This window comes from Octopus bimaculoides, chromosome 12, assembly GCF_046866305.1.
Source record: "Octopus bimaculoides isolate indiv1 chromosome 12, ASM4686630v1, whole genome shotgun sequence".
NCBI lineage: Eukaryota > Metazoa > Mollusca > Cephalopoda > Octopoda > Octopodidae > Octopus > Octopus bimaculoides.
The window spans coordinates 32,009,539-32,019,003 of record NC_142939.1 but is presented as its reverse complement, the minus strand read 5'-3'; the positions used below and the strand labels follow the sequence as shown (position 1 = coordinate 32,019,003).

At 32.4% G+C, this 9,465-nt stretch overlaps 1 pseudogene; it reads left to right on the top strand.

The window, feature by feature from the left end:
• Positions 1 to 4,156: 4,156 nt before the first annotated feature.
• LOC106878590 (pyruvate kinase PKM pseudogene) lies at positions 4,157 to 8,885 on the top strand (annotated as a pseudogene).
• Positions 8,886 to 9,465: the final 580 nt, after the last annotated feature.

Genomic DNA, 9,465 nt, shown 5'->3' with positions numbered 1-9,465 from the left:
TATAAATCTTCAGCAAAGAAGCGGGAAATACAACTGGGTTGTCTTGGCACATGTGTTGAGACAGGAATAAAACAATTCCGCATTGAATATATTCCGTGTATATATTTGATTAATAAGTTCAAAAAGGGATAAAACTCTTTTACAATAATTTTATCAAGAAGCCAGTTTGTAAAAAAATTCGTAAGGGAAAATTATATTCCCAAGAATATAATTATACGTTTATATTTATATAAGGGCATTACTACTGAATAATAATGCCACACATTGGACTTCTCAAAATAAACACATTTTAGTACCGAATGCGAGGAAACACAACCAACAGAAGAAAACCACCTTTCTTTTAAATAACTCAACTATGTTTCGACCGATTTCGCGATTACTAGAATGAATCTAGACTCCGCTGGTCAGCATAGTATTGTTTATGAAAAACATATACAAATAAGCAGAATTCTCACCTTACCAAAAACGAACACTCTCCGTAAAGCAAAGGGAATGAAGTTTATCTGTATAAATCTTCAGCAAAGAAACGGGAAATACAACTGGGTTGTCTTGGCACATGTGTTGAGATAGGAATAAAACAATTCCGCATTGAATATATTCCGTGTATATATTTGATTAATAAATTCAAAAAGGGATAAAACTCTTTTACAAGAATTTTATCAAGAAACCAGTGTGTAAAAAAATTCGTAAGGGAAATTTCTATTCCCAGTTTTTACTACCGAATGCGAGGAAACAACCAACAGAAGAAAACCACCTTTCTTTTCAATAACTCACCTTACCAAAAAACTAACAGATAAACTTCATTCCCTTTGCTTTACGGAGAGTGTTCCTTTTTTTGTTAAGGTGAGAATTCTGTTTACTTGTACATAAAGATTGCTATTTGGTATTACACAGCTTCTGTCTCTAATAATGATTTTCTACTTGCTCTTCCATGGATTTATCTGATTTATGTTTTATAAAATTCCATTCCTTAAGTATATGCGCGAATCTGTAATCAAACTATTATCTCCTCATTTTTATAATGTTTGTGTGCGGCCCACAGTATTTGACATAATGTATAAGCAGAATCGCCAGTGCAATTGTCATCCAAATTAATATCGCTGTGTTTAAGTTAATTCATTTGACAAAGAAATTTTGGGACATTTCCATAATTATGCATTTAATTCAAATTTCCTTGATGTGCATTTGATTCTATGCTTTGAAGTTGTATCGCTGTTTACAGACACTTTTAACATTGTTGTTCTTAGTCATGACCCTTATCCACTTTGGATGGAAAAATATATTGGTAAAACAAAAGTGTTTTATTTTTGTTTTCTATTCCCATGTATGCAAGGCAACTCTTCTGCTCACAATTCTTACTAACAGAACTTTGAAATTATAATGCTTGAACAAAACGTGTCTCGAAGGGCAAAGCAAAACCAAATGTTCAAATACCAAGAGTTAAGTATACTTGTAATGACAACAGTAACAACAACAACTACTACTACTACTACTAAAGAAGTTAACACCAATGAAGGACCCCATTTCTCTCGAGTTATGCCATGAAAGCAAAATATATCTAAACTATATTTATGTTGCTACAGATCTGTTGAACCGTCATCATTCGCAAAAATTTCGTCAGAAACGCTAAACTAAAAACTCTGATAGCATTTGATAAAACCTGGATCAATTAAAATAAACGCGTCTCTTCTGCAAATACACCAAACCCAATGAAATATTGCTACTATAATGCAAGCCATAAACATAATTGCTGTTTTAAAATGATGGAATGGATATCGATATTAGCATTTCATTACAGAGCTCGCTGAAGTATGATGATCATTATCAACACAGAGAATAGATGAATTACAGTACACAGAAACGAATTTGACCGTAACAAATTTTAATTAAATAGGCTATTTAACAACCCAAGTAAATAAGAATTTAGCGTACAATATCGACAACATGATAGAGTCCACGAATGTTCCTATGCATTCTGAATTACGTGCTTGTTCTCCTATATATATTCATTAGTTCATCTTCTACGCAATAATACTTACATCACGTACCTTTAACTGTACAGTCTTTCATTTCAATGCGTGATGATATTTTCCACATGCATTCCACTTCAATTTTCGAAAATTTTCTCTAAAAGCTTAAATGGGTTCTGGCATCAATCCACTATACAGATGAGATGATACACATGTCATATTGTGCCTAGTATCGTTCATTACATTTTTTAGAATAATTCATAGATTGTTCACTGCAATAGCAAATAAGATGGAGGAGAAAATGTCGCATTGAAAATTTATTCTTCTGCTATGTGTATCCCCTAATGATTCACTCACGTATTTAGTCGAACCTCTAATGGCACTTTGTAGCAGCAGCAGCAGCAGCAGCAGCAGCAGCAGGAGTAGTAGTAGTAGTAGTAGTAGTACTAGTAGTAGTAGAGGCACTAGTAATCACGGTAGCAATAGTATTCCACCTCTACCCCTCCTCTTCATCATCATCGTTATCATCCTACTACTACTACTACTACTACTAATAATAATAATAATAATAATAATAATAATAATAATAATAATAATAATACAATTACTACTAGTACCACTACCACCACCACCGCCGCTGCCGCCATAACCACTCCCACCACCATGCTTTTGCTATAAACGCTCGCATAAAGTTAGTTGTAAGATTTGACGTATGGATATTAGTTTAAAATTTGCAAAATTCCGAAATATTTTGTACAGTACATATTGTTCAACATTCAGTCCCACTATGTGACACTGGTGGTAAGTGTCTCCTACTTTGGCTTCGGGCAGGTCGAAGCCTTGTGAGCGGATTTGGTAATCTGAAACTGAAAGCCTGTCGTATATAGGTATAAATAAGCATATATATGTATCTGTGTGTCTTTCTGTCTGTGCTTTTCCTCCACCATTGTTTGACAACCGATGTTGGTGTGTTTACGTCATCAGAAAGTAGTAGTTCGACAAAAGAGACAAATACAATAAGTACTAGTGTTTAAGAAAAAAGTCTCTAAGTCGATCTGCTTCACTAAATTCCTTCGAGGAGGTCACCCAGCATAATAGACGTAGTCAAATGACTGAAGCATACAACAAATAGGTCTTGTTAACAACTGTGCTTCTCATCTACTTGTGGCAAACACTTGGCGGAATAAATATTTTTTTAATTGCCAACGGAAACACCGTTTTTGCAACTAGCGCATCAGCTTCAATAGTCAGGAAAGTTAATAAAGAACATGAAGGTGACTCTGAAAGATAGGTGCCACGCCTATCAACGTTCCTTCCTTATTTCAAATTGCTCAGGTAAAATGATGAAATGTTTCTCAATCTTTAAAGGATCAAATCCAAAATACCGACATTACTGCTACTTGAGGCAAACAATTGTAGTAATGACAGCAGCCACAACAAGACTAATAGCAATATTAGCAGAAGGAATGTGCTGAAATATTAACATTAATTAGGAGAACCGTTAGCACACTCGACAAAATGCATTGTAGCATTTCTTCTGTCGCTAACGTTTGCATTGAAAATCCACTGAAGTCGTCTTTACCTTTCCTCATTTCGGGGTCGGTAACAGAAGTACCATTTCAGCACTGGGGGGAATACAATCGAATAACATCCCTAACTAAATTGCTTACCTTAAATGCTTTAATTTTACACACATAGCAAACACACACACAAACACACATACACAAAACATATCGATACACACGCATACACTCACGCATATAAATAATATACTCATATATAAATAATGTACTAGGTGCATAAAATATAAACTTTTCCTAAAGGATAGCTGTATTATAGTGACAAATGTCTAATGAATATTGTATAATACGAATCTCTGAAGTCTTCTGTGGATAAAGCTGCATTATATATAAACTCAACGGAAAAAATGGTTTTAAATAAATTTAAAAAACATTTGAGAAACAGTATTTGAACAATATATGACTTTTCTACATGAATTATTATTTAACTGAATTTTAAAATTCAATACATTTTTTCGAGATTGTATAATAATATTAATTGATTGTATTTTATTATTGTATATGGTTTATGGCTTTTCACCGTAATTCCAAATCTATTCATATCAAACTGTGTGAATAAAAAATAAAAAGCAATAATTTTAGTTAGATTAAAAATTTGAGGCAGACATGATAGGCATCAGGTATGATTTGAAAAAGTAGAAACAAAGGAAATGTTCCATATAATGAATGTTGTAAAGTGATATACTAATTTGTGACATGTATGTGAGTGCGTGTGTGTGTATGTGTGTGTATGTGCGTTTATGTGTATTAGTCTCATTATGATATATATTGTACTACAAATACAAGTCTATGACGACATTTTTCCTCAGACATGTTCACTGCTTCATGAATTCGAATAGCGTAATATAACATTTAGTACGATACACAAAGTCCCGTTTAATTTATTGCTGTTTCAATAACATGGCATGTTGAAGGAAGTTGAAAACAAAAACATCTGTTCTTATGAGTCTGCTGCCACAACGTTCGTCCCCTACCACTAGATATTTTGTTTTGAACATATTAAGTGCAGACAAATCCACATTTCCATCGACCTATAAGTGTATACACTTACATTGAGCATGATATTAAATCACTAAATATGGCTATCTGCAGTCAAAATATATAAAACGAGTAACAGAATAAAGAGTACACACACACACAGACACACACACACATACACACACACACACATACACACACACATACATACATATATATATATATATATATATATATATATATATATATATATATATATGTGTGTGTGTGTGTGTGTGTGTGTGTGTGTATGTGTGTGTGTGTATGTATGTATTTTTATTCTCTTACTCGTTTTATACATTATGACTACGGAGGTAGATTTAGTATTGATGGGCAGCAGGTTAGGGGTAAATCAAGCATGAGGGGGAAAAAAAACAAAAAAAAGGGAAATGGAATAATAATTCCCTAAGGAGTGGTAAGAATTTGGAAAAAATTTAAGGTAAGAGAATTAAGGTCAAGGTATTAAAAAATATATATATATTCTACAGTATAATTAGAATAATACAATGAAACACTAACTTACTAAGTTTAAAACAATAGGGAACAATAATAATTAGAACAAGATAAACATTTCTAGTTAAAATAATATATACATTAATGTGGGGTAGTATTAATTATGAGTAAAACCATAATATTAATGGCCAAAACCGGACAGAAAAAAAGGGGGAAGAAGGAAGAGGAAAAAAGGGAGGAGGAATAAGGATTAGAAAAACAGGACTAAATTAAGAGAATTAAAGCTAAGGTTTTCGAAAAAGTAATAGGTAGAAGGCACTCAGAATTACCTAGAGAAAATGTAGGAATACTATCAGTGGGTTGGTAAAGGTTCAAATGTATTCTAAGTTTATATTAAAAGTTATAACTCGAATAAAATAGTTAATAGTCAGAGAAATGAGAGAAACTAAAAAAAAAAAATAGCAAGATTTACTTTTTAAAATATTTAAAGGTGCGGGAGTAACAATGCACACATAGAACCCTAAGGTCAGATCTATTGTTAATTAGATTAGGATTATCCTTAAGTTTAAATATTTCGTAAATTTCCATAGAGCACAGTCCACAGCCATATCTACTATTTCTATAATGTTGTGCTCTCCTGAGGATTTCCCAATTAAGATTAAAATCGATACCATTTTCCTTCAATTCCCAAATTTTATTAGATACTGATGTGCTTTATGTTTAAGTCTAAATGAAGAAAAACGATTATGTAATCGTTGTTTAAGGTTGATTGTGCAACCAACATAAATGTAATTATTAGTTGGAGTAGTTATTGTACATTTATAGACTACATTACGGGTTAAACAACGGCCAGATACTGGACAGTGGGCTTTAATTCTACAATTGCAATTAAGGGGCTTATTAGTTATATATATATTGCTATGTTGATTATTGATACAAGTATCTAAATTAGTTACATCAATATTGTTTGTCGTATTATTAGATATGCAATTGATATTGTTTGAGTTAGGAAGATTTATCTCATCAACTATATTAACAGTTGAAGTATTAATATGTTCATTAACATGTGCGTGATCATTGGTTGCGTTGGTGTTATTAATTGTTTGGTAGTTATTAGTATTGTTATCAATAATAAGACAACTTTTATTTTCAAGGGTTCTAGCTAGTTCAATGTTCTCTCTATTTAACTTATAGATAATAGATCCTATATTGGGGAGAGTAGAGTATGAGATACGGATTGTGTGTTTAGAGAACATTTTATAATATCTATGGTTAGGGTCGAAATATTTTTGTAAGATATCCATAAATTTCTTATAGATGTTCGAAGATACTGCATAGTTGTAAGGGATGTTAAGCCATATAGAATTTTTTCTTCTAAATTTGTAATATGAAGGGGGTTTGTGGTTATCATAAGTATTTGGGGTTATATTATTGTTTCTATTATCATTAGTAGTTTTCTTATTGGGATCTATTTTTTTATGTAAAGTAATTTTCCTATTTTTATGGTCATTATTATAATTTCTTAAGCTAGGTATTTTATTGATGTTATTATGGTTGTGTAGGCATTATCAGGTTGTATTCCATTTTTATTCATATTGTTTAAGTAGGATAGGTTATTATTAGTAGGTCTTTTCTTACCATTGTTTACGATAATTAATTTTTTATTATTGGTAACATTATTTAGGATAATTAGATTATCGTTATTAGTATCATTATCATTATTGTTACTATCACATTTAATAAATTTAGGAATAAGGAAAGAAATTGTTTGGTCATAGCCCGCTCCCGATAAAGCTTCATTGTAGTAATGAGAATTGGATTTAAAGATGTCATGGTTTGAGGACAGTTTAGTTAATCTATCGGAAATGATTTTTACAATAGATTTTAAAATATTTGGGGGGGGGGAGTGATTCGATGATCTATTTACATACTTAGTGACTTCATTTTCCTTTCTATAGGGATAGTGCTATTTAGAGCTAATATTAAGAGTGGTATCAAGAAAGTTAACGATTTTAGTACCATATTCAAAAGTAATACTAAGGTTAAAGCTTTTAAAGAATTTTCTAATATTCTTTCTCATTCTCTCTATGGTTGATTTGTTGTTGGTGGGGATGTTAAATAACGCACCATCCCTGTAAAGGCCCCCTTGGATTTCAGAAATTTCCCTATTTAGGCAATATAAAAGATATGCTCCAACCAAATTTGATATATCAGCCGAATCACTCGATCCCATTGGGATATCAAAGTTTTCAGGGGTGTCAGATCTGGTCCAGAGTTTATCTTCGAATTCGATGATGGTTTTTCTAGATAAAAGAATTATGTAATTTTTTTCTCTAGTAATTAGGGATCTATTTTTAGCAAAAATGAGAGCTTTGTTAAGGAGTATAGGAGAAATGCTAGAATAGTAATTGTTTTTTCTTCCCTCATGCTTGATTTACCCCTAACCTGCTGTCCATCACTACTAAATCTACCTTCCTCTATTTTTGAAATTACTACTATCCCTCCAATTAGATTTTATATTCTTGTTTGATTCACTAATCTGTTGAACAGCAGCACAGTCTAGATGGTATGTTTTCTTCTCTTACTCTTGTTTTTGCAAACATCTTCAAAATGTCTTTCTAAAATGAAATACCATTATGCAGCTGAGGAGTACATTTTCATTGTACATTCTGTGGTGTTCTCACTAAATGAATAAATGGAACTTGTAGGAAACGTACGTACTGCTATAACCTATTGAATTTTTGTTGCTTATCTTAAAATTATATATATATATATATATATATAAGAGGCAGGCTTTACGAATTGTATCTCGGTACATGTGTATATTCAGAATAATTCAGTACTGATTATATTCCGGTTAAATTTAAAATTTGAATTAGGATAAAATCTTAATAAGAATTTATCAAGTAGTCAGCGTGAAAAACCTCATAAGGAAAAATTATAATTGTTCCCTCTAAATGTATTTCTTTATAATAAGGGCATTTCTATACATAAATGCATCACGCTATGAGGGACTCGTAGTCAAAACTATCATAATAAATACAGTTCTAGGAGAGAAAGGAAAAGACATTAATTTTTTTTGAAAATTGAAAACCGTCAATTGAAAAAGTTTGATGAAATTTTGAAGGAAACTGATGGTGTGATGGTTGCACGTGGCGATTTGGGTATTGAGATTCCCCCTGAAAAAGTGTTTTTAGCACAGAAGATGATGGTAGCTAAATGCAACAAAGCAGGTAAACCTGTTATTTGTGCCACTCGGATGTTGGAAAGTATGGTGAAGAAACCACGTCCAACTCGAGCTGAAGCTGGTGATGTTGCAAATGCTGTTCTTGATGGTGCAGACTGTGTTATGTTATCGGGAGAAACTGCTAAACGCTCCTATCCATTCGATGCTCTTCGTATGATGGCTAAGAAGAACGCAAACGTTTAGATACCAACTCTAACAGATGCTACCCACACTGTTGCAATTGCAGCTGTTGAAGCTTCATTTAAGTGTCATACTGCTGCTATCATTGTTATTACAACAACAGGAAGGTCAGCTCATCTTATATCTGCCTATCGTCCACGTTGTCCAATACTGGCTGTTACTAAAACTGAAAAGGTTGCTCGCCAGGCTCACATATATAGAGGAATTATTCCAATTTATTATGAAGAGAAAAGAGACAGTCAATGAACTGAGATTGTTGATAAACGTATCCAAAGAGCTCTGGAAGCTGGGTATGACCATGGGTTTATCTTCAAGGGAGTTCCTCTAGTGATTGTGACTGATGGAAAATCTGGTTCAGGCTTCACTAACACGCTGAGATTTATCAATGCACCCGGCAGAGATGAAATGACTCTATTATGTCCAGTCACTTTTGAATGATGTGATGTTGATGATGTTGGGTTGCCAGTACTTTCATAATTATTATATACCGTGTTAGTTTTGTTAAATCACTTATGTCAAGCACGTTTAATTTACACAATACTTTCGTCTCATTTCGGAAACTTCATCAATATCTACTAGATTATCACCATAGGTCTCTTCGATACACTCTTTTGTTGTGTGCATAACTGTAGAAATATTATTTAGGAGTGAGTATTCAAAAGAATCGAGGGAATGGAAGTTATTTTAGCTGTGTTTATATTGTTTGCAAAATATTTAACAGAAATTTCATAAACCTTCAGATATTCATTGTCTTCCACTTATCGGGTATTGAATGATGTTGCTACATATTGAAGGAAACATTACAAATAATTCATCTTTAAAACGTTGCATTTTCTCAATGACATAAACTCTCAATTTATGAGAAATATCTTCCCTCCTATTCAAATAAATCTGGCTTTTCAGCTTTTTATTATTGCAAATATATGTTTTCATACAATTTGTATTCTATTTATTTCCAGCGAAAAATGCCTCATTCAACTGCTATTAAATCAATTTATCTCAGCTATTAACACTTCTA